Source organism: Sciurus vulgaris (assembly GCF_902686455.1).
Source record: "Sciurus vulgaris genome assembly, contig: HiC_scaffold_181_arrow_ctg1, whole genome shotgun sequence".
Lineage (NCBI taxonomy): Eukaryota > Metazoa > Chordata > Mammalia > Rodentia > Sciuridae > Sciurus > Sciurus vulgaris.
The window spans coordinates 348,891-362,262 of NW_027632872.1; the positions used below are offsets into that span (position 1 = coordinate 348,891).

Sequence of the window (13,372 nt, forward strand, 5' to 3'; positions counted from 1 at the left end):
TTCTTCTAGAGAGACCAGGAAATGCAATGAAATCATTGATTCAAACTTTCTAGATATTCAAATATAACACAAAATAGTCTGAATTATGAACTAGAGATATTTTTTCTCTCCAATGAAACTTTGTCAGGAAAAAGGAAATGAAATTTTCTAAACATTAAATAGCACACATTAGCAGCTCTTTGAATATTTGATACTATTTTCTCAGATGTACAAGATTCCCAATGATTTGGTTTTACACTTTCATTACTCATTACTCCTGCTGTGTCTTTAAGCAGTGATGAAAGAACTTTAATCCATACTACCAGTGTATTTTCCTGCTGATCCAACAGGGTAGTACTGTATTTCAAAATAAGGTCATCACTGTGTCAATATAAATAAGTATCCAAAAAGACTGCAGAAATTAGCTGCTCCTTTCTGCATACCCACAAACATAAGAATACTAAATTCTGAGGGTGACAGGATATTAAAGAAATCCCCATCATGACAAATAGCATGATACTTGTAGGGAGGAGTGATAAGAAATATGTCAATGAGGCTAGATCTGCTGCTGCTGCTGAGGTGGGCAGAACTGCAGGAGGCGGCAGCAGCAGCAGTGGTGGCTGAGGCCGAGGGAAAGATGGAGGACAGTATGAACCACTTAGACATTTATGCGGATGTGGGCGAAGAGTTCAATCAGGAAGCGGAGTATGGTGGGCATGATTGGTAGATTTATATGATGATGTCATCTCTCCATCTGCAAATAATGGAGATGCCCTAGAAGAATGGGATTACACGGATACTCTACCCCCAACTGTTGGTGATGATGTGGGTAAAGGAGCAGCACCAAATGTTGACTGTACCTATACTGGAAAAAGAATTGCATTATGTATTGGAAATCTAACATGGTGGACAACAGATGAAGACTTAACTGAAGCAGTTCATTGGGAGTAAATGATATTTTGGAGATAAAATTTTTTGAAAATTGGGTGAATGACGAATCAAAGAGATTTTCCCTTCTTGGTGTTGGATCTGAGGCATCATCAAAAAAGTTAATGGATCTGTTGCCTAAGAGAGAACTTCATGATCAGAATCCTGTTGCAACTCCCTGCAATAAACAGTTCCTGAGTCAATTTGAAATGTAGTCCAGGAAAACTACACAATCAGGACAGATGTCTGGGGAAGGTAAAGCTGGTCCTCCAGGAGGCAGTTCACAAGCAGAATTTCCACAAGGTGGTAGAGGACGGGGCCCTTTTCCAGGGGCTGTTCCCGGTGGGGACACATTTCCTGGGCCAGCAGGACAAGGAGAGCCACCCCCACCTTTTCCAGCTGGACAGACTCCACCCCATGGGTCCTTAGGTCCTCCAGGCCCACCTGACCTACCAGGTCCTCCACCTCCTGGTCAGGTTCTGCCTCCTCCTCTAGCTGAGCCTCCTAATCGAGGAGATTGCCCTCCACCACCAGTTATTTTTCCTGGTCAGTGTCCATTGGGTCCACTTCCTCCTGGGTCTCTACCTGCAGTTCCAGGTTATGACCCCTTTCCTGGGTCACCACCTCCACAACAGGGACCACCTCCACCTCCAGGCCCTTTTCCACCTCACCCACCTGGTCCACTTGGGCCACCCCTTACGCTTGCTGCTCCTCCACATCTTCTGGGACCACCTCCAGGTGCCCTACTGCCAGCTCCACGTGTGAATCTGGCTTTATTTCCTCCTCCAACTAACAGCGGCATGCCTACATCAGATAGTGGAGATCCACCACCAACAGACCCATATGGGTGACCTCCACCATATGATAGGGGTGACTATTGCCCTCCTGGAAGGGAAATGGATACTGAAAGAACCCCATTGAGTGAAGCCGAGTTTGAAGAAATCATGAATAGAAATAGGGCAATCTCAAGCAGTGCTATTTCAAGAGCTGTGTCTGATGCCAGTGCTGGTGATTCTGGGAGTGCTATTGAGACACTGGTAATGGCAATTTCTTTAAGTAAACAATCCAAAGTTTGCTAATGATCATTGAAAAGTTCTTATTAGCTCTTTGCAAGATTGCCTTCATGGAATTGAATCCAAGTCACATGCTTCTGGATCAAGACGTGAACAATCAAGAGAGAGAGACCATAGTAGATCACAAGAAAAGAGTTGGTGTCCCCAAGTAGAGATCGCCATGACGATTATTACATAGAGAGAAGTAGGGAACAAGAGAGACACCGGGATCATGACCGAGACCGTGACTGAGAACGTGACCGAGAGTGAGAGTATCGTCATCGTTGGAAGCTGAAGGAAGAGGAACACCTTCTGAGACAAAACCGTCTTCATGGGGAAAAATGACGCTTGTCCAGCAATTTGCTTCTTGTGATTGAATTGAACCTGTAAGGATTCATGGATAAACCAAACAGGAATAGATCTGAATAAAGCAAATCTGCATAAATGGTAACGAGTAGCTCTACTTTTATTTTTTATGTTGCTTAGCTGTTTTATTTGAAGGAGATCTGTGTGATTTAAAATGTTAATAGCTTTTGCAACTTTATTGCTGGTTACATACATTTGACCATTATAATGTGCAAGCAATTGGAAAAAAAGTCAAATATATACTTGTTTTTATAGTAGTTTGTTCTTGTTAAAAATGTTCTTATGGTAATGTCTGTAAATAATATCACTTTGATTACAATAGATGTAGTGTTGTAATAAACTGTTTAATGGGGCTGATGTGTAAAGCTGTTCAAGTTATTTGATGTTTGCACCTCAGGGAAAGTCTTGTGTTGGCTATATCTAAAGATAATGTTACTATGACAATTCTTTTACTGGCCTTTAAAATAAGCATTGCAATAGTGGTTTTGGATATGCATCAATCTGATCTTCCTTTCAGTGAATTAAACATAAATAATGAAGTGTCAAAAAATAAATATGTCAACGAGGAATGAATGGTATTTTCAGGGAAACAGAGGAAAACAGTCTATGCTCTTGGTAAGATGAATTCACATTGTTTTATAACAACATAAATAAATGAATCTGTCTGTATTTAGACTAATAAATCCTTAGAACATATAACTTTATGAGCTATACAAAGCCATTTATTCATTACCTTTTATCACAGTTCTACTACCACCAAAGCACAGAAATATTTGATGATGCTGAATTAATTTCTAACCACTGAGGCCTAAGTTGGAACACTGCTATGCTGCTAGAATTGTAATGATGATTCCAAAAGCAATGTGTTAGAACAAAACCATTACTGGGAAAGAAGAAATTTCTTAGTTTTAAGAGTTAGAGAAAAAAATTCTCAGAGAAGTGGAATCCATATTGCTTGAAAGAACATGACTGAAGTTAGTCTAGCCTCTCTTGGAAAATCAAATATTAACCTCTAATGAGTCTCAGTTCCCCAGACTGCAGAAATGAATAACAGCAGCACCAACCTCTTAAAATTGTTTTCAAGATTAAGTGAAACAATTTATGTAAAACACGTAGAATAATATTTGACAGATTTTTTTTTTGAAAAGATGCTCAGTTTATCAAAACAAGAAAAATTCAAATAAGGATAATTTTTTAGGCAGTATGATGGTGCATGTCTGTAATCCCAACAACTCAGGAGGCTAAAGAAAGATGATTCCAAATTCAAGGCCAGTCTCAGTAACTTAGTGAAACCCAAAATAAAAAATAAAAAGGACTAAGAATGTACTCCAGTGGTAGAGCGTCCTTGGTTCCAGTCCTCAGTACTGTACTCCCAGGAAGCTGTCACAGGAGAATCAAAGCATGGCTCTACCTCAAATTAAAACTAAAAAAGGGATAAGGATGTTGCTCAGTGGTAAAGGACCCCTGGGTTCCAATCTCCTATATGGCAGTCAGCCAGCATATCGATGCCTTTTTGAGTGCAGATTGCCCAATGTCAGCTGCCTATCATTCGCCATTTGCCTGCATCTTGCCTGTCCATCACCTGCCTTTCATCTATCCATCATCCACCACCTGAGGTTCACCTCCCGATTGACCGACAGCAGTCAGCAAACGTTGACAGATTTTTAATCACTTCTAGTTCCATGTTCTATGATTCACCTAAAAATCAGTGTTGCACACATAATTTTAAATTCCTAAAAAGGATATCAACAATATTTCTCAGTCATGAGCTCAGCAATAAGACAGGTCTTGCTTTCCCAGTCAATGCTGTGCTACTCAGAAGGGGATAATCTCAGGAAAGCTGCTTATATGGGAAAGCAGGTAACAAGAAATATCAAAAGAATATATGTCTTACCTGTTTTAAGGGAATACATTTTATGGTTAAGCAAAGGTAATAAAAGGCCAGTATCATATGTATAATAAATTATACACCTATAACATGTAGATATGTTATATACGTATATAATCCATTGTATAAATTTGAAGCAAAAATTCATTTCCTTTCCTTCAAATATTTGATAGGATAAAAAGAATAAATGAATAGCAGTGTTCTTGCAATGGTAACATCAAAAGTAGCTGACTGAAACAATTGTATTTTCAGATTCTGATGTCTGCCTTAATAGCAAAGTCATTATAAACAGAATTATAGAATTTCAAAGGACTTAAGAAGTTATCCTGCCAATCAAGATTAACTAGAAGTCAACAAATTTAAATCAGTGGTGGAACTTGAATTTTTAAAATTTTGTTTTCATAAAACACAATAATATATGTTCTTTATTGAATGTTGAATAGAAACATGAATTCAAGTATATTATGAACAATCACAAATAAAATTCTAATGGGTGCTTCCTACTTTTAAAAACTTAGGTATTTCTTATAATTGCTATCATAAGCTAAGAGAATGATTTTAATATTTCCTTTATTAGTTTTTCACACAGTGAAAAAAAACTAGTTTTTCTTACAGAAAGATTACAACCCTCCTGCCCTGTAAATATTACCACAAATTCTGAATTAATTGAATGTATTTCACAATTTCATAAGTAATTCTCTGCCATAAATCAGAAAAATCTGAAACCTACATACTCAATAAAATTTAATAAAGATTAGATGCAACTGTGTTCAGTGACATTATCTCAATACCTAAGACAGAAATGGTATACATTTTCGTATTTATCCAATCCCCAAACTGACAATTAAATGACAAATCTCTTCCATTTCTGTCATTCTATAAAATACATTCTACTTAAATTAGAATTAGCTTCTTGCAAAATTTTTACAATGGATATTCCATATCATTGTACAAGTAAGACATATTGTCAAATCTACTGAAGTCCAAGATCAAGATCTAAGTCCTAAGGATAAGTCAGGAATGGTTGCAATGGGACATCATGGGTGAGGCGTTGGATTTACCACAGAAGGCAGAAAGCATTTAGAATAAATACTGATGACTTGGGACAAAGGTCAGCCAATAAAAGCAAAGACTTATGTGACATAGAAGTGAAAGATTTTGATGAAGAGAGCTTTAAAAAACAAGCAAAGGTATTTGGAATTGATTCAGTAGGCATCCTGCACCTACTGTAGGATCTCTTATAAGCAAATTATTCTATCAATGTACTATTTCATAAAATCAATCTGGCAGGAGGGAATAAGGAGCATAAAAGAAATTTGAAAGGCCATTTATTTTAGGAGGCAACTACAGTGTTTCTTTGTCATGAGTGCTCAGACTACACATTGGTACTAAAAGCAGATCTTGCTCACACATTCATTTCATAGGTATTTACTGAAGGCCTATCACATATTGGGCACTGTGCTTTTGCATGAGGATTACATTGGTGAACAAGGTTCAAGGTTCCTTTTTTAGTAGAACTTACAATATGGTGAGAAATGTGAAAACAAGTAACAAGTAAACACAAATATTAAAATCTGTGGTAAGTGCTTTACAGGAAACAGGGATGAGAAATAAGGTGGGTCAGAGAAGGAGGTTTATTTTAGGAAGGAGGCCCAAGGAGACCTCTGAAGAGATGACAGACATTAAGGCTGAGACCTACACCATGTGAAGGAACAAAGGGCAAGAGTTAAGGGTCTGTTTTGGCACAAAGAATAGCCTGAGTCAAAACAGAAAAAGCTTGGTTTGTTCAAGGAACTTGATCAAGACCAGTATAGTGAGAGCACAGTGAAAGGAAGCCTGATCTCAGATGTCCCTAGATTGGCAGACATAGGCTGATCCTGCAAGGGTACATCAGCCTTATAATAAACTGGAACTTGATTTTAAAGCAATAGGAAACTATTGCAAAATTTTGATCAATGAAGTGACATGATACATTAAAAAATTAGAGGGAAAAAACTATTGGATTGGTCACAATAGAAAATGGATTCAATTCCCAGTAGTGAAAAAGAAATAGACCTAATATCTGCTTTAAAAGTCCTATACAACCTAGAAGTGCCATATGTGGGAATAAGCAATTAGGAAAGGAAAATACATGTTGACTATCCATTATCCAAAATGCTTGGGACCATACGTGATTTGAATTCTGTCTTTTTAAAATCTGTATATTCATAATGAGATATCTTGAGACCCAAGTAAAAACACAAAATTAATTTATGTTTCACATACACCTTACACACAAAGTTTGAAGATAATTTTATACAATAGTTTTAAAACTCTGGAGCATGAAATGAAGTTTCATGTTGTGAAATTTTCCATTTGTGTTGAAAAAATTTCACAATACTTTGGATTTTGAATTTTTAAATGAGGGATACTCAAATTGTACCCTATCTCTTGTTTAAGAAATGTAAAACATTCAATAAAAAGTAATTATGTTATGAACTCATAAGAAAATCAGTGAGATAAACTTGAAAGACCATTCAACTAGACTATTTTCAGAGCTGACTAACTTTTGACAAGTTCCTTAACCACTCTGTGCTAATTGCTGCATAATGGGATGAAGCAGATTCCCATAGAATCCTATCAGTTGAAGGAGTCAATATGTGTTAAAGAATCTTGAAGAGAATTTAATACATAGCAAGTGCTTAACAAACCTTAGATGCTGCTATTTTTGTTTTGGTAGAGTTGTTTTATTAGTTGTCATACTTCCTTCAAATCATTCATTTCATTTTGATTGACATAAATAATTTCTATTTTTGCATAGAGGCCCTTTAGATCAGAGATAGAATGCATTTTCTTTTTTACTTTACTCGTCACAACTATTAAATTCCACCTCTGTAGCTTGAAAACAATCATATACAATATATAAATGAATATATGTGGTTATATCCCCAAAACACTACTTATGGGCATGGAATTTTGAATTTCACATTATATTCATTTGGCATAAAAGATTATTCATTTGATTTTTTTTTCAGTTATTAAAAAAATCATACAAACCACTCTATAGGCTGTACAAAAACAGATATCAGGCTGTAATTTGCTAATTAAATACAAATACAAACTCTCAGTCATAATTTCTCTATAAAACCAAAATAAATATATTCAGCTTTCCTAACTTCTAAATGCTTATATAGTAATTTATCACATAAGAAATAATATCTATTCATAGTTCAATTTTTTTCAAAAATGTGCTCCTGTCCAAAAAACCATATAAATCTCAGCTAAGACAGTGCAAATGGCTATTGTGCTGTCAGCTGGATCTGAGACTATAATGTATTAATGGTATGTTTACATTAAGGATATGTTTATATTAAGGATATGTTTACACAATTGAAAACTAAGAGGTCACTGTAATAAAATTTTCTATCATAATCTTAATTTTATTTACCAAAGCTTAATTTACAAGATAACTAGAACTTTTGCCTACTTCTCATTAGCACAAGAAAAGAAGAAAATTTTCCAGGCTCACTAACTACCTACTATTTTGGTTTGGATATCAATGTCACCTATAAAGCTCATGTTAGACAAAGAAGGAATGTTCAGAAATAAAATGATTACATTATTAGAGTTGCAACCTAATTAGTGGGTTAATACATTTGATGAGTTAATAATTTTAATGGATTACTGGGCCAATACTGTAAGTAGCTGAGGTATGATAAGAGAAAGTATGTCACTGACCTTGGACTTCCCAGTTTCTAGATCTGTAAGCTATAAATTTCTTTTGTTTATGAATTACCCAGTCTAAGATCTTTTGTTGTAGCAGACCAAACAGACCAAGATAGGTGCACAAAAAGAACACGAGAATGTACTGAATTAATTCTTTCTGCTTTTCCTGAAATATGTATGTTTAAGTCAGTTTACTTTCCTGAGCTCTAAACTCATAACTAACTGCCAACATTGCTACCTGGATATCCCCAATGCAGTTCCAATTTAATATTTTAAAATCTCCCCAAATAATTTATCTTTCTCATGTTACCCTCATGTAATAAGCCATTCCCCAGTCATTTGCTTAAGACAGAAATCTAAGGAATTAACATTAACACTTTCCTTTCTAAAGTCACTCAGCTTTTGTCTACTCATGTTTCTAAAAATATCTTATTTTTCAACTTCTCCTTTTTCTCACCTTTCTTCTAATCTTCCCTCAATCTACACTGTTACTAGGTTGATGCTTTGAGTGAGGGATGAGACTTCCCTATATATTGCCCCAGCATTTCTCTATCTCTGAATTCCTTAGAAATATATATATATATATATATATATATATATACACATATATATATATATATATCACAAGAATCTGAATAAACCTGCCATAGCCAAAAATAAATAAGCCATTCTCCTTTCCTTTATTGTTTATCTCAGACTCACCCTTCAAACTCATATACTGTTGATGGAACCGTAAATTTGGACAACCACTCAGGAAAGCAGTATGGATATTCCTCAAAATCTAGGAATGGAAACATCATATGACCCAACTATTCCACTCCTCAGTATTTATCCAAAAGAATTAAAATCATCTAGTGATTAAGCCATATCAATCTTTATAGCAGCCAAATTCACAATAGTCAAGTTATTGGAACCACCTAAAGTGTCCATCAAGAGATGATTAGATAAAGAAAATGAGGTACATAAAGTTAATGGAGTTTTACTCAGACATAAAGAAAAATGAAATTATGGTATTTGCTGGCAAATGGATAGAACTGGAGAATATCATATGAAGCAAAATAAGTCACACTCAGAAAGTTAAGGGTCAACTATTTTCTCTCATATATGGAAGCAAGAAAAGGTGGGGGGAATCCCATGAAAATAGAAGGGAGATTAGTAGAGCAGAGGAAGGACTGAAGGGGAGGGAGAAGGAACAGGGAAAATGGGACCTATGGAATGAAATTGACCAAACTATGCTATGTACATATATGAAAATTCCACAGTGAATTGCACCATTATGTATATCCATAAAGCACTAATTTGAGTAACTATAAATAGAAGAAAAACCAGTAGAGAAAGTGGGACAGGGAATGGAGTAAAAGGGGAAGTACTGGAGACTGAAGAAGATAAAATTATATTCCATGCTTACATAATTATGTCAAAATGAATCCCAGTAGTATGTATCAATATAATGCACTAACTTAAAAACAAAGGGCTTAAATGTCATCTCTTCCATGGTGCCTTCCCTTTTATGTACTCTCCTCTATCATACCAAATCCAGTGGAATGTTGCAGTCACCTAGAGCTGGACAACAAACCAATTGTTAACATTTTTTCTAAACTCCAGAGTGACACCATGCAGGTTGCTGAAGAAACCAAAAACCCATCCACAGAGGCATAAAACAAATCTTATCTGAACTTAAGTTTCCAGAATAAGCAGAGCTTCATAAGAATCATCTGCGAGAAGTACAACCCCACCCCCAACCTAGGGCTCCCATCAGGCAGGCACTTAGACATTTCAAAACCAATTGCACAAACAAGGCCCATCAGAACCTTCCATCCTTTGAAACCCTAAACATCTTCCTTTTCAGTCAGTAAATAAACCTCTCCCCAAAACTGTTCAGGGAGTCACTTATTACTGAAAGATCCCACATGTGAGCAAACCTTATCACTTCTCCTGTTCATCTGTCTATTGTCAATTAATTTGTAGGCCCCCATTCAGTTGGTTCAAGAAAACCATTTCCTCCATGGTTGGAGTATTTGCCAATGGAAATTAGCAAATGGAACAAATCAGAGTTTATTCCACAGTAAGAATTAGTGAATAAATACTTCCCAGAATGCCTGTGCTTATCATCCTCTGTCTCCACTCTCCATGGTACTGTCTGTGGGCTGTCAACCTGGCTTTCTTTCTAAAGGAAAAGAATCATTCATATTCATCTTTGTGTTTTCAAAGCCTTTTTTGCCAGAACAAAATTGGATATAAATCATCATGTGCTACATAAGTCAAAAAAGTAATTATCAGTATAGGCAAAAGATGTGAAAAAGATTGAATTGGTGGGAATTCAAACCCACTGTTGAAGAGTAAACATAATACAGCTTATCAAATTATAGGGAAAATTATTGTAAAGATATAAAGCCTCTTCAGGGAGATTTTTCCTCTCCTATTAAAAGCAAATCTACACACATTTGTGGGGGACAGTAAATTGTTATCAATGATTTATTTTTAAGTGCATCAAAATATAAGTTAAAATTGATAAACCAAGGATGGACAACTGATATGGACAAGAATGTAAAACAAGGACAGAAAAGTGTTCATGACAAAATCTATTTACCATAAAATTCTTGTATTTCTATGTGTTATGTCTGAAAATATTTCTAACACAACATTGAGGCAAAACTGAATTGTCATTTTTTTGCTTATGAGGTGTGGCAGTATATTTCACCTTCAATAAAAACTTTCTAAACTCCTTTCAAAATACCAATTCTGAGGAGGCTAAGTTTAAATTACAATACCCAAATGTTCCTTTGCATCTGTGGGCCTGAAACAAAAATACAAATGAAGGACATACAGCATATATCTAAATATCAAAATTTTAAAATAAAATATTGTCTATCCTCCAAATTTGACAAATACATACTATCATAATAATAATGGGTAAGATTTACCTCAAGTGTAGAATCTTATACTCCTAAGAGTTGCACATCTCTTTTCTGTCCACCCCTGGCTCCATTCCAAACCCTGAGGAATCTTTTGTACATTATCAGTCCACACTGCCCTGAACACAACCCAAGTTGCCTCCTATGCCAAGAGGTGTGTACACCAGTGGTCTCGTTCACTTTCTAGGGTACAGAACCATGAAAGGAGCCCAACAGGTCCTGCGAGCAAACTTAGGTTTGTCTCAGGAAATCAGACCATTGTCTAGAAAGTGAGGTGAAGTGGTACTGTTCATATCAACTTGGCACTCCCCTTGGTTCTGAGCATAGATCTGTGGAGTCAGTACAATTGGAGAAGGGCCCAACGAGGACCCAACACAGGGGCCCCTTTGGACCTGTTCTAAGGGCTATTCTGGCCATACTACAAAAATTATTTGGCAATAATGACAGAAAGGATCAGGATTCAGGGGATTTTTTTTTCTTTTTCATTAAGTTTAAAATTTATTGCAGAACATTTAAATTCATTCATTCAACTAATGCTCATTAATATCTGACTATCCTAGAACTGGGGACATAGTGTTGAACAAGACAAATAAGATTTCTAGCCTCACAGAAATTACATGCTAGGGAGGAGAAGCAAATTTTAAATATAAGATAATTTCTAAAAATAGAGAATGTAAAGTGGGCTAGAGAGACAGAGAATGATGATAGAGATTGGGCAACTACTTTAGAAAGTGTGATCTGAAAAGACCTTTCTAAAGAGGTGATCAGTGAGCTGAACTGAAAAAGATAGAAAGACTGGGTCAAGTCAAGGTGTGGACAGGTGAGAAGGAGTGTGGAAGAGTAATAGGCATGGCAGGAGACCCACGGTAGAGGGAAGCTTAGTACCTTCAGAAGGGAGTGCATGTGCACATGTGAAGGAAAAGACTCTTAATTTTAATGTGATCTTACTACCACACCATCACGGCCTCTGTGGGACACAATTTATCTCAGTCTCTATCTTAATACCTTCTCCACAAAATGAAAGTTCTAAAATATTCTGTTTCCCTGAACTTAATTCTTCAAATCTGTTCTACCTATAGAATTGTTCAGTTCGTTTTTTTAAGGTTAAGAAAATCTTACCATCCCTCCTTCTACAGATCATTCCTTTTTAGAAAGCAATTATGTAATATGTGAATAACATGACACATTGCATCTGTTCCCCATAACTAATATGAAGACTTACTTATCCACATACAACAAGAAATGAAGTAAGTATAGGCGTACAAGACCTAGACGTAATCAATTAAGCTTATTTTTAGCTTTCGTATACAAAATGTTCAGTTATTTTCTGTTGGCACATAGGTAAGAAAGAAGCTAAGTTCTTTCCTTAGCTTGATCTCAGAATTTTGCTTAAATTCACAACCAAAAATGAATAATGCTCTTCTTTTCAAGCCCCTGCCAACTCACAAATTTATACTATTGGTCAAGAGAGGATATGAAGAAATATATGGGTATATAAGAACAGAATCACCATAGCCTCTAGGAACAATAAATAAAACAGGTGGAATATTTGTAAAATACTATTTAAAATGTTTTATTAGATATCATGAAAACTGACTGTGATTGGCTTTTATTGTTTCAATGATATAGTACCAGCAGAGTCAGTAAATATTTAGAAGTCCTTGTTTTTCCTAACAGGTATGTCACTGACGATATCCTGAATAAGCAAAGAACATTATATCCCTCCTATTCCCAATGGTAAGAGAAAACAGAAAAAAATGTTGTAGAGAAATCATAAATCACCTAGAATTCTTTTTTTTTAAGTAATTATATAAATCTAGGTAATTAGTATATTTTCTTACATTACAAATTAAGACATGTAAAAATGTCATCAATTAAGTGATCAACCCCAAATTGGCAGAATTTAAATGGGCCCAATTTCTAACTACAAATAAACAGGTATTATAAATACGAAACAATATATTAGTCTTACTTTTTTAATGATTTAGAAGAAGAATTGCACAAGAAAATTGACTTTTTATAACTATGAACATAAGATAAAATCTAATTATAATCATGTGTTAAGAAAAGTGATGCCTCATTCATAAATTTCTTACAGCTTCTTTGAAATCCTAAACTTTCACTTCCCTCAAAGTATATGCTTAATCACACACACACACACACACACACACACACACACACACACACATAAATTTTGGAAAATATTTTACAATTATATGGTATACTCAACAGATGTTGACAACTTTTTCTACATAGTCTCTATAGAGTAATTATGAACAGAATGTAAAATGACTCAGCACTAGGAAGCACATCAAGGGTTGGTTTAGAAAAGTAGTACTCTGTGAATTAAATGCCACAAAAAGACAGTCAGTGCTACAAATTCAATATGAGCTATTATTATTACGAGTTAAATATTTTTATCAAAACCAACTTCACAGCACATATGCTCAACTCTATTAAAATATACAGATTTTAATTTATGAAACTTTAATTTGGAACGATAAAAAAATATTTTTTCCATTATATCGATATATGCTGGT

General features: G+C 35.3%; 1 pseudogene across 1 annotated transcript; it reads left to right on the forward strand.

Annotated features, from left to right (window-relative positions):
• Positions 1 to 529: 529 nt before the first annotated feature.
• LOC306652381 (cleavage and polyadenylation specificity factor subunit 6-like) lies at positions 530 to 2,303 on the forward strand (annotated as a pseudogene). Its single transcript has one exon. The product of its transcript is annotated as a cleavage and polyadenylation specificity factor subunit 6-like (transcript).
• The last annotated feature ends 11,069 nt before the right edge of the window (positions 2,304 to 13,372 follow it).